We start from the raw sequence: 14,217 nt of genomic DNA on the forward strand, positions 1-14,217 counted from the left end.
AGCAATGGGCATCGACATTTCCAACTGGGACCCATTGATCGTCTATATTTTGTGCCAAAAGTTAGATACTGAAACCCATAATGATTACATTGTGTCGCTTAAGAATCCAAAAGAATTGCCTACTTTGTTAGATTTTTTGAAATTTTTAGAAATTAAATTTACTTCGTTAGAAAGCTCTCGTCGTAAGCAGGACTTCAACAAATCAAATTCATCCCAGGTACACCAAAACCAATACCAAAAACCATGGGCTGAAAAGCATACCAATAACCATTTACATAATTTTATGAACAGAAATTTTAAACCAAGACCAGCTGTAATAAACCACGTCAATACGAAACCAGTACATATTGCGCCACAACGGAAATGCATACTCTGTAAAACGTGTTGCCATGAATTGTTTAAATGCAAACAATTTCTAGAATCCGCACCGCTGAATCGACTTAAGGTCATTGAATCCAACAAATTATGTAAAAACTGTTTAATTAACCATTATGACAAGGAATGTTCTTCGGAAAAAACTTGCCGTTTTTGTAACCAGCAGCATAATACTCTTCTGCATAATGCTCTTGTCACTTTTGCACCATCTACTTCTAGAAATACCGAGATCGAAAATTCTCCTAGAAGATCCAATATATGCGTTACCAATGCCCCACAAGAAACCATGCCCAAATTATTAGCAACAGCTAAAGTTAATATTATGTCTATGGATGGCTGTCACCATACCATGCGAGCCCTCATAGACCCGTGCGCGGAGTCATCTCTCATTACAGAGAATGCCGCTCAACTTTTAGGCCTACCCAGGATTAAGCGCCACTGTGTGGTGGTCGGAGTAGGCGCAAAAGCCAACAATAGTAAGGGAGTCGCACAGCTTTCAGTGTCATCTCTTCATAATAATTTCACATTTAAAACGGAAGCCTATGTGATGAAGCATGTCGTCGGGAATTTACCACACGAAACATTAGAAAAACCAGCTTGGCCGTATTTACAAAAGTTACCACTCGCAGATCCAGAGTTTTATAAAAGTAGACCAATAGATTTAATTTTAAGCGTTGAAGTTTACGAATTAATTATTTTACCAGGTTTAATTCGTAATGGCACATCACTACCAATCGCGCAAAATACCAAGCTCGGTTGGATTCTTAGTGGTACCATAAAACCAAACCAAACATATTGCAACGTCGTCATGGTCGACTTGCAGGATATACAGCGGTTCTGGGAGATTGAAGATATCTCAGACAACTCTGTAAATATTACGGATGAAGATAACCATTGCCTTCATCATTATCAACAGCATACTACGCGCAAACCAGACGGACGTTATGTTGTACGGTTACCATTAAAACCAGAGATTACCGAAAAATTGGGTGAGTCTAAAACCAAAGCCGTAGCCCAATTTCGGCAATTAGAACGCAGATTTTGTAAAAATAAAATTATCGAACAGAACTACAAACAATTTATCCATGAATATATTAATTTAAACCATATGAAGAAATGTAATAGTAATCCGATACTTCAGTGCTATTTACCTCACCATTGTGTAATCAGAACGGATTCCACGACGACTGCCACGCGAGTTGTTTTTAATGCCTCAGCGAAAACTTCGACTGGACTTTCGTTGAATGACCTTATGTACTCTGGACCAAATTTACAAGAGGATTTGTTTACTCTCATATTAAAGTGGAGGCAGTACCAAATAGCCTTCACAGCCGATATAGAGAAGATGTTCAGATTTATAGATGTCCATGATGATGACCAGCCGCTCCAGAAGATCGTGTGGAGGGACTCTGAAAAGCAACCATTAGAAGAATACCAACTTACCACTGTCACATACGGCACCAAGGCCGCACCATTCCTAGCCATGATGACATTGAAACGTCTGGCTAAGGATGAAGGTCACCGTTACCCAGAAGCAGCAGAAGTTCTGGCTACCAGGCTCTACATGGATGACCTCCTCCATGGACATCATGACCTCCAGTCTGCAAGGAGGCTGATTTCCGACCTCATAAATCTCCTTAAGTTAGGTGGATTCAATCTAAGGAAGTGGTCGTCAAATCAACCAGATGTACTACCAGATAACCAGTTACCATGCGAAGACCAAGCATATGTTTTTAAATACCAGGAATCAACCAAGGCATTAGGACTTAAGTGGCATCCCGACGAAGATTATTTCACTTTTCAATTGAATTCCGAACCAGTCAGTAAACTCACCAAAAGAAGTTTACTCTCGAATATATCGAAGATATTTGATCCGCTTGGATGGCTTTCACCAGTTACCACCAAGTTGAAACTACTCTTCCAGGAAGTATGGCTCTTAAATCTTCTGTGGGACGACGAATTACCAGCTGACATCAACACAAAATGGAAAACCATAGAGGCTGACATCACGAAAATTAGCCATATTACCATACCAAGGTGGTTGCAGTCTTCTAAGAACGACACCATTGAATTACATGGGTTTTGTGATTCATCACAAAATGCCTACGCTTGTGTTGTATACTGCAGAGTCAACAATATTACCAGCAACCAGTCTTCTGTAGTATTAGTAGCTTCGAAGTCTCGTCTCGTACCTGTAAAGAAAAATGTATCGTTACCTAGATTAGAGTTATGTGCAGCGGTTCTACTTACCAAGGTCATGAAGATCACCTGTAAATGCCTATCAGATTACAACATCAAAATCTACGGTTGGTCTGATTCGACAGCTGTGTTAGGCTGGCTCAACGGCGACCCATGTAAATGGAAACCATTCGTCGCGAATAGGGTGAAGCAGGTCATTGACATTATACCATCGAGTAGCTGGCATTATGTGTCAACAAAGGACAACCCAGCTGACTGCGCAAGTAGAGGCATTACCACAGAACAGCTGATTAACCATTCCATGTGGTGGATAGGTCCCCACTGGCTAAGATCGTTTGAAGAGTCCAAATTAACCAATAAATTATATACAACCTGCGAAGAGCTTAAAAAACCATTATTAAATATAAATGTAAACACAATTAAATATCAAAACAAGGTTATAGATAGTATAATTAGCAGATACAGCGATTTTACGCGAGCTTCAAGAGTGCTTGCGTGGGTGTTACGTTTTACACCTAAGTCATTTAATACTAATAAAACAAACTACTTAACTATATTAGAAATAAGAAAAGCTAAAAACTTAATTATAAGGCATATACAACAAGTAGAATTTTTAGAAGATATACAATATATTAAAAACCATAACCAACCTAACCCTAAGAGTAAATTATTAAAATTGAAACCATTTATTGATAACCAGGGGCTCTTGAGGGTTGGGGGGCGATTGACCAACGCCAAAATAGAAGATAGTATGAAACATCCGTGTATTTTACCACATAACCATTTGCTTACTGACATGATTATTGACCACGCGCATAAGATGACCTTTCATGGGGGTCCCCGGTTAACCCTTGCTTGGCTGCGTCAAGAATATTGGATCCTGGGAGGAAACAATGCTGTAAAGAAGAGGCTACGGAGATGTGTGCTATGTAGAAGGCACGACCCCCTGAAACACGACCAGTTGATGGGAGACTTACCACCTGCAAGAATCAACAGGACCCGCCCCTTTTACCATTTGGGGGTTGATTTTACTGGTTTTGTTGACGTCAAGTCTGCGAAGGGTAGATCAGTGAGATGTACCAAAGGATATGTCGCCGTCTTCGTGTGTATGGCGACCAAGGCTGTACATTTGGAGTTGGTCTCTGATCTCACCGCCTCAGCATTTTTGGCAGCCCTCAGAAGACTTGCGGCCAGGAGAGGATCGCCCGGTCACATTTACAGTGACAACGGGACGAACTTTATAAAAGCAAATAGAGTTTTGCAAGAGGAGATTGTTAACTTGAAAACCATATTGAATGCCCAGTTTTATGCAGAAATAGCTGAAATGTCGATAGAATGGCACTTCAACGCACCATCTTGGCCAAGCGCAGGCGGTCTCTGGGAGGCTGCAGTGAAGAGCTTGAAATACCACCTGAAGCGAGTAATAGGAGAACAAAAACTCACCTACGAGGAGTTCTCTACTCTTCTAGCTCAGCTAGAAGGATGCCTTAACTCCAGACCTCTGTGCCCGCTGAGTGAAGACGTCGAAGACTTAGATTGTTTGACCCCTTCTCATTTTCTGTCCAGTGGACCAACATTGACCATTGTTGAGTCAGAACACGACTTACGAACCAGATGGCAGTTAGTGCAGAAGATTTACCAAGATGTGTGGAAGAGATGGAGAGCGGAGTACCTCACACAGTTGAACGCTAGGTCCAAGTGGCGACGTTCACAACCAAATTTAAATGTTGGCGGCATTGTAATTATACACGATGCTAACCTGCCACCGGGTAAATGGGCTCTCGGTCGAATCGTGCAGCTACATCCGGGGCAAGATGGGCTAGTTCGAGTAGTCTCTGTTAAAACCAAAAATGGCATTATGAAGCGACCAGTAGTCAAACTATCTCTTTTACCTATTAACCACTCCAACGACGAAGACAGTAACCAAATTCATGAAACCACTGACCATAACCAGCCGAAACACCAGTCGAACGACGATTTACCAAAACCAAAGCGACGAGCTAGAAGAGGAATTGTTAATTTATTTACCATGGCACTTATGTTGTTTACCTTTTTATTTTCACCAGCCACGTGTGCATACAACGCTATAAACTTCAACGACAGTCAAAGTTTATATTTAGATAAAATATCAACCATGCGACTAGTTCAGGACGAATGGAAACTAGTTGTATACTACGATTTAAAACCATATTGGCAAGGCAGTAAATTGTTATCCAAATATATTGATCATATGGAATATATTTGCAAGGAATCGTCAGTCAGAAACCATTGTGAATCTATTTTAATACAATTACAGCACAGTTATACAGAGTTATCGCATTACAATAACATTCTGTCGACGCAGCAGTTCCCACGCGGGCACGCGCGGCGCAGGCGCGGCCTTATCAACGCTGTGGGTAATGTTGCACACGCGCTGTTCGGTGTACTCGATGACCAATTCGCTAAGCAGTATATTCAGGACATCGATTTAATTAGGGAAAACCAAAACCATCTTGCTGCTCTATGGAAAAACCAGACTTCCGTAATAGAAGCAGAATATAATGTATTGAAGAGGATGCAAGGCTCAATTGACAAACAATATAAAATATTTACTCATTACCTTAACCAGTTAAAGAACGCTACCAATGATGTCAAGAGTCAATTGAAAGACGTGGAAAACAATAATGAATTTTTATTATGCGCTATGGCAGCTAACAGCTTGGAGTCGAATTTGAAGAATGTGCAGGATGTTCTTTTAGATACTGTTTCGGAGGTGTACTTTGGGAAGTTCAACATACATCTTTTGAAACCCGACCAGCTTCTAGAAGAATTAAATATTATTTCCGGAAGATTGTCCAACGATTTAAGTTTACCAATAGAGAACACGCATACAGAATTAACCAAAATGTACCATTTACTCAAGGTCAGAGCGAAAATGCTAAATGACTATTTTATTTTTGAAATTAGAATACCATTAGTGAGTAGAGACCATTACCAAGTATATAAAATTTATCCTGTACCAAGACGGAACGGCAAAACCATGGTCACCCTAGTTCCAGTTTCGGATTACATTGCGATCAACTTACGAAGAGACTCATTTATGACCATATCACACTTAGAATTAAATAATTGTCTTCATTTAGATACTGAGACACAACTTTGTCCTTTGGAAAAACCAATTTCTCATATGAGTCATGATGACGTCATGTGCTCCAAAGACCAGGAGACGAAGCAGTGCAGAACCAAAACTGCCAAATGTCTAGATTGGTGGTCTCAGCTAAGCGAGGTCAATACATACTTTTTCTTTTGCTGCGACTCGTATCCAGTACGTATCATCTGTGGAGAGCAAATGTTTTCCAATCATCTTAATAATAGCGGCATTATTAGGTTGGGTCCAGATTGTGTTCTGAAAGGACAAGACATTACCATTTATGCTCGGAGGCTTCAGAACAATACATTAACCATACAGACGGATATACCAGCTATAGACATTCACCCCATCAACCACATCTTTAACCAGAATAAGACGTTCGTGTCGCTGATTTCGGAGCCAGCATCAGTGATGGGTGGTTACGATCAGGAGCTAGATGATATAGGCGCAAAAATAAAACAAATGAATTCAGAGAGTGGTCTAAAGGGTGGTATATCTTATCACGACGTTCACCACTACGTCGCGATATACGTGGTGGCGGGTGTGCTGGTGGCCGGGGCCGCCGCGTACGCCGTGCGGCGGTGGTGCCCGCGCCGCAGCCGACGCCAGGACTCCAGCGCGCCGCCCGCGCCGGCAGCCGCTGGCGCAGGGCCAGCCGCGTCGCACCCGCCGCGCCCTGAGCCGCGGGGTCTGACGAACGCAGCGTTTGTGTATAGTGTTAGTGACCAGTGTGTAAGTGTAGTTAACCACGGGCAATCTAGTGCTAGTAAAAATAGTGATAAGTGTAGTGATGAAGTGAAAGACCAATCCACTTCTCCTGTAGTGCATAGGCATAATTTTAGTGATTACTGTGGCTAGAGACATTAAGGTTACCATTAGATAATGCAAATTTGTTTATCACCTTGTCTCACGTCACTCGCTAACCATAACCATTTCTTTTTTGTACCATCTTCACCACCACTCTTTCTTCTCTCGCGGTGGCAGCATGTACGGTCAACAGCATGTCGACTGTACATCACGTTTCGCGTATCAGCGTTTACGTCGCCTCGCGTTATTTCCTAAGTAATATTGTAACCAGTTCGCGACAAGCCGCCGATCGATTCGCGTGCTCATTACCATACCAACATTTTACCATTTTACCATATAGCATAAGTTAAGGTTTCAATATACCATTTGAGCCTAACTTGTGTTTTACTCTGTACGGAACCAAACCACCGTACATAACATATATTATGATGATATTAAGCTCATTAAAAAAATATTGATGACAGTCTTGATGGCAGAAAAAGTCACCCATATTGACGGCATCCTGTGCTAAAAAGCCTCCTGCTGGTGTTAATTGTAGACGAGGAGGAAAAACGAGCGGGGCAGTTGATATTAAGTTGTCACCATGACCAATACTTTCATGCAACACTAGAGGAATTACAAGAGCGCTGCCGACCTAATACCAGTAGGAGGCCTATTGCCATCTAGGTGGGCAGCACATCGGCACCTTTTACTGCCGTGGAGAAGTTGGGTACAATCATTTTTGTATTTCAGTTCGAAGAGCGCCGTAGCTAATGAAATTACTGGGCTAGTCAGACTTAACATCTGCTGTCCCAAATTGCCGAAAAGCAAGCGCAATTGCGATGCCTCACAGAATTCTGGAAGAATCCCGAGCAGCATTGGGAGGCCGTACCAATTACCACCAGATGATCGTTATGCTTGTGTCGTCACTCTTTTTGTTAAGAAAAACTTTATAAAGCGTAGAAAAACAAAAGAAAGTAGAAATTACATTGGTAACGTCGCGGTCGAGTTTCGCAACGGGGGTTCCGTGATAAGATGGCTCTATTATGTCACCAACACATTTTGCTGCGCTATTATTATTTTAAAATACTTTCGAATAAAATGTATCAAGCCTTAATATTCCTATTGGACAGTGGTAAGTTGTAAGCTTAAATCAATAATTGAATACACAACGTACGTGTAACAAAGGGATGTGCATTGAGCAGGGTTGGGTTTGCAGGTCTCTGCAATTGGGTGACCTATATACGGGGGGTTCGATGCTCCGGGGCTGAGGCGAGCGCGCGGTGTTCCCCGGGAGAGGGCAGTCGAGCCCGACCCAGTGCGCTGATAACGATTGCCTAGGATCTAGGTTACGCGTTATCAGTACGCCAAAAGGATTGGATATTCCGCTACCGTTTGGGATCTTTTGCTTGTTCTTTTAGAAATGGCCAAGCGTAAGTTTTAATTGCTCTCCGAGGGAGGCCTACAGACTTATAGGAATAAAGATTAACGGCCTTACATATAAACTTGGTATAAAGTTATACCTGAGAATAAACCAAGAATATGCAAAATGTTTACAAATATACTTTTTGCTTATAATGTTTCCTATTATAACGTTTATTTGCAATGCTGCTTGATATTCGGAATACTTCAGAATTATCATTGTATTAACAGTGTTGTCTTTGATATAGCCAACAATTTACATATTCTTGGATTATTCTTAGGCATAACTTTATACCAAGTTTATCTGTAAGGGCTTCAAATTATAACGATATACGTATAGTTTTTTTTGATGGTACAATGTACACAAAGTGACTAGCGCAATAGTAATGCCGCTACTTGGTCTTTCAAGAATCAAGTCAATTTCCTAATATGCAATTATTGGTGTTGATCAGGTTATCAACTGTAAAGTAGATCCTGTAGATGGAGTATCCCCACAAGCTGAGAGTTGAACAAGACATACCAAGATTTACGCTCAGTTGGTTAGAGCACTCGGATGGAACCCGAGAGGCGTGGGTTCGTGTCCCGCATCGCTTATAAATTTTAGTAACAAATTTAATTTGAATTAGTTTTAATAATAATAATAAATCATTTTATTTCAGGCTACAAGGCCCATAAAATAAAAACCTTATAATCTAACATACATATTTTTAAAACTTAAATCTACGTGATATTTTCGCGGCGATGTGAGGCGCGGGTTCGGTAACTTCCGGCGGTCGGCGATGTCCGCGATACTTGCGGAACACGACCCCTTCGGCCACAGCTTCACGTCCAGGAAGGTCAATATATGTTCTGTCGGGACGCGAACAACAAAAGAGTTAAAGTCTACTGCGTGACGCGTCACCAACTTTTCGACCCCCAACCGGAACTTTGTCTTCTCCACCAAGTACTGAACAATGTCGGAGGCCTTGGTCTACGGGACGCAGGAGCTGGTTCTGTCCTATCGGTGTTGTGCCACATTGATTATGACTAGGAGGCTTCCTCTTCTTCCGCTCTTAATATCCTTGACTTTCTAACATACCTATGGATGATACTTATCTGAAATAAACATTATTTTCTTTCTTTATTTTGGTGGTAAAATACTTGGTACAAAGCACGTTTGGCAACCCTAACCGTTGGACAACAACGGCACGGAATACCAACACTCCTTTTACGTAACACTGAAGCTACGTACGTAGGTATAGGTAATGTGTTACCGGCTTTGGCAACATGAATCATACGACCTCGACCTTGCTACCATCGCGATATCAACTGCTAGGGGAAACTAATGGGGTTAGGAAGAAGCTACGCCTACGACGAGGTTTTATAGCTCGCTTTTACTGCATTATGATGACTAGGCTAGGCTATTAGTCGGGGAATTCAAGGTACAGTAAAATGACCCCTAATTTAAAGGTGAGAAATTACGTGTAGTGTTTCCTTCCCGTAGGGTTACTAACGGTTGAGTTACATAACTCCGTCGGTGGTTGTAAACCGGTATAATTTAGAATCAATTTAGTGCGCGACCGATAGTCAGCACTGATACGCGCTGACTATCTTGTGTTTAGTTTTCAGCTGACAGCAAACTCGATTATGCGTGTACAATTGCGAAGATTGTGGGCGGCGGTGATCACTTAAGATCAGGTGACTGTTTGTACACTCGTTTGTCCTCCTATTCCATAAAAAAAAGAAGAAAAATGAATCCATTTCTAATAAGTGCGTACTATTTACGCAAACGATTACAGAATAAAAGACAGAGAAGATATCATGTATACCGAATTATTATAGTGCGTCAAATTGAAGGAGAAATTTATAATCGAAATTGCCCCAACACGAATTTTTATTTACGATTTTTGATAACGATGTTACGAACGCGCGTACTGTTGGTCGCTCGGTCAGCGTCGCACTGAACTGAACGCACAAATTTATCGCCATAGCGCGTTAGCTAGCGGACGGACGCCAGACCTAAGCTCGACCGACGATTTCATCAGTGCGACGTAGCTGTACGCGCGTAGCAATTTATCACCGCTGGACTGAACGCGATCATAATAATTATGTTTTCATAGTTACTCGACCTACCTAGTAGCTCGACCGACGTCAGCGCTGAGCGTCCGCGTCGGTCGAGCACTAACGTCCGTTTTCAATAACGTATCTCTAGTTACGGATACATTGCTGTCACAGTTTAATGACAAGATCTTATCTATCCATAGTTATGTCCAGTATAGTTATAGTCCAATGCTTTATGTCGATAGGTTATTGTAATGTAAGTAAGCGTAAAAGGATAGATTTGTCTTGCATCTAAGTAAGATAAACTAAGGATAGATAGGTTATTGAAAACCGCTGTAAATGCAGCCTGAAAGTTGAAATTTGGACAGAGCCTGTATTAATAACAAAACCTTTTTTTCGAATTAATGTGCAATTTTTTTTTCTATGTTTATTCGATATTTTATAAGGTCTGCGACGTTTTTGGGTCCTCGCTGATTACGTGTCAGGTGACCTGTATACATACGGGCTTGTTTGCCCTCTTTCAAAGAAACAATAAAAATCAAAACAATTTGTTATGTTTTTAAAGTGATAACCCTCAGTTCTAGGATTAATACACAAATAAAATTTGAAAACAAAATTTTATGAACGATGCGTGATTCGAACCCACGACCTCTCGCGTTCCGCGCGAGTGCTCTGCCAACTGAGCATACCGTTCGAGTGACGTATCGTCATAAAATCTTGTATACTTTGTTCAACTCTCAGGTTGTGGCTTCATCTCAGGGTCTGAAGTATTTTTGTAATAAAAATCAAGATTTCAAATTCAAAGATGACCGTTATCCAAACAAAAGGAAATTATTTCTGTTACCGTATATTTTTAAAATAATTGTGTAATATATTATCTTGTTTTTATATATTAGACCATAGACAATATACTAGCGTATAGACAAACGAAACGTGCGAGAGAGACGGACATCTTTAACGGAGATTAAATAGTGTTACCGTAACCGATTTCGATTGACAAGTCGTAAACAGTCAGCCACGCTTGGCATTATCTCATCAGTATTTTGAATACTAGACCACTAGCTTAACGCAAACATTGACAAATCAATATTGTTCACGCATCATCGGACTGTCAAGTCGTATATACCATACTATATTCAAACGGCCGTTCCCAATATACTATCTACAGATAGAGATAAATTACTACCTTCTACTGTCAGTAATTAGCTGTCAACAATATGAAGCTGTCCCAATATACCAGATAAGTCATTCTTATCGCCTTATATTGGCACGTGTGAATTGCAATTTCCATACAAACTTTATATCGTTGGTAAGCTATACGTCGTCCCATTGACAGACAGCGTGCACGGATAAGGTGAGTTACCGTCGATAAGTTTATTGGGACAGAAAAGTCAACGATAGTTACGATTTTTATCTCAAGTAAGAGATAGACTGAATAATGGGAACGGCCGTTAGGCTAGAGTTACTATGGATGCGAGTTCTGACGAAAATTTGTTCTGACGCTCGAGCGGTTCTGACGACGTCGTGCATGTTCTGACGCGTTCGTCGTTGCCAGTGTAAACATTGTCATTGGATACCAGGCGTTTGTTTCTTCTGACGAATCCGTCAGAACTCGTCGGAACAAATTTTCGTCAGAACTCGCATCCATAGTAACCCTAGCCTTAATCAGACATGAAGGAATGGGGCTCAATCGCTTTGACACCTATCAGATTATTCTCGCTTCAACTCTTTTGTTGAACGAAATTCATCATGACATATAAACATGTCTATTCATCAACGTAGCGTGTTCAATTGGGTGTAAAAAGTTGCCAGAACTTTCTTACAGAAACCGGAATAATTATTTATTTATTTATGTATTTATTTATTTATTAAGGCTTACCAACTAGATAGGTACATAATTTTACATATACGAATAAGATAAACATTAATAAGTGTTACTATTTACATATCTAAATTAAGGTATGCACATCGTTACTAAACTAAAAAACTAATGCTAAAAACAAATTAGAAAAATGACAATAATGAATTTACAACTAATACTAATTACATAGTTACTAATCTATGTTAAAGCCTTTTAATGACAAGGACACCTGTTTTTTATAAAAGTTAATATTTGAAAATATATCGATGTTATGATCTAATTTAAATATTTTATTATAGCTTACACATATGAGTTGAATGGGAGAGTTTAATCCGTAGTTATTTCAATAAAATTTAATAAATATAGGTACTTACCTATTCGACAATTAAATGACGGTACACAAATGGCCAATATTTTGAAGAATATCTGGACAGTCTATTAGGTTGTTTATGAGTTTGTAAAGAAAAATCAACTGGGCCGCCTTTCTACTCTTTTCCAGGGCATCAATTTCAAGATTAATTAGCCTTTTTTGGATAATAATCATGACAGTATAACATTGACGTTCTATACATATGGACTATTCGCAGTCTGATAACGGAACGGCAAAAGTGTGCTTAAAGCCAATGTAAGCACACTTTTTCTCCTTAGTCGTGTGTCAGCTGTGTGTCCATCAACAAGCCTAAGTGTGCTATAAAAAGTGCTTAAATAATACATTAACAACTCAAAAAAAAAGATTAAGATTAGATGACTTATCATCGGTAAGGTTATTTTATTATATAAGATTGACATGCAAAAAGCGGAAGTAATTTAATAAAACGAATATTTTTTCATTAAATATGATGTAATATTATTGACGAGTCCCCAGACAAGACCCGCCAGAATGGGACAGATGAAAGGACACAATCAGAAATGTATAGACATAGCAGTCGAAGGTTATTATGGTGTCATTTGTGGCATGTTTTTGTATGAGGTGCATTGTCTATATGAATAGAACGTCATTGCAGTATAAGTATAAAATTATTTATTTCTTATTTAATACTAGCTGATGTCCGCGACTTCGTCTGCGTAGATAAAGGCTTTTTAAATATAATAAGCAAGTTTGGAATTGAAGATTATCTCATGACATATTCTAGTTCCGGTTCCCGTTCTCAACATTTTATATGAATCTTATTTCGGGGAAGATTGCTATGGCAAACTAAACCTACTATTGCTATAGCTCATAGACGTGAATTTCAGTTTTCCACGAAACCCGCGGGACCCAAGGATTTTTCCGGGATAAAATAAGCTACAGCCTATTTTATGTCTTTTCCCAACCTCTTAGTCTATCGCTGTACCAAATTTCATCAGTCTGTTCAGTAACTCCAGCGTGAAAGCATAACAAACAAACCTTCACATTTATTTAGTAAGGATTAAACAAAATTTGTAAACTATTATAGTATACTTTAAATCTAATCTTTCGGAGGTGTGGTTTTTTAATGAATCTTTTGCCACGTATCAACAAATTACCATTATTTCAAAAAATCTGTGGAATAAGCTTACGACGACTCCAAGACGATACGACATGGGTACCTTCAAAGAGGTGCGTACACCTTCCAAATAGGCTGAACCTACGCTATACATTCTTTACGTCTAAATTAACCTTTTATGCATGCTAGTTTTTGACGTTCAACATAATAATGTATAAATCCAGTGCCTTATGTGTGTTTCCAGTGAACTCAAACGGCCTTACAAATAAAATTGGCATAAAGTTAAATCCGAGCATAACCCAAGAATATGCAAAATGTTTACAGATAGACGTTTGCCTATGATTGATTTGATTGGACGTATGACATTTCCCGCGTTTATTTGCAAGGCTGATTGACATTTGGGAAACTTTACAATTATCATTATTTTTTTAATTTATATAGTGGCACGGGATGCTGGGACTGTGTTGTCAGCGATTTGATCAACATTTTGCATAGTTTTGGTTTGTTCTCAGGTATAACTTTATACCAATTTTATTTGTAGGGCCGCTAAAGTATTGACCGGATTTTAATGGGGATTAAAATTAGCAAATTAAAAACTGCACTTCATGGAGTGCAGTTTAGTCCAACTTGAGAGATAGGATAGTTTTTATGTCGATTTGGGGCCCGTAATTATTTTTATTTCCAATATTTGTTTTATATGGAAATATTTTCTATTAGATAATTTATTGACGCAGTATTTTATTTATTATGTACAGAATAACGTCTATCGGATCAGCAATTTTGGAAAAAATATTGATGAATTTGAATTGATTCGCTCCCGACTTTTTGTCAGCTCCTCCAGCGTTCCGAGATCGTGGCGACTACCGGATTTGTCCGCTGCTTTGCCTTTCGCCACAGAATACATAACTGTTGTGTAATAAGGGGTATCAGAACACGAA

At 39.7% G+C, this 14,217-nt stretch overlaps 1 protein-coding gene across 3 annotated transcripts in view; it reads left to right on the top strand.

Moving 5' to 3' along the window:
- Positions 1-14,217, top strand: part of LOC126968294 (uncharacterized) — an 85,028-nt gene that overhangs the window by 15,543 nt on the left and 55,268 nt on the right. The window lies entirely within an intron of this gene.

The sequence above is a fragment of the Leptidea sinapis genome, chromosome 15, assembly GCF_905404315.1.
Source record: "Leptidea sinapis chromosome 15, ilLepSina1.1, whole genome shotgun sequence".
NCBI lineage: Eukaryota > Metazoa > Arthropoda > Insecta > Lepidoptera > Pieridae > Leptidea > Leptidea sinapis.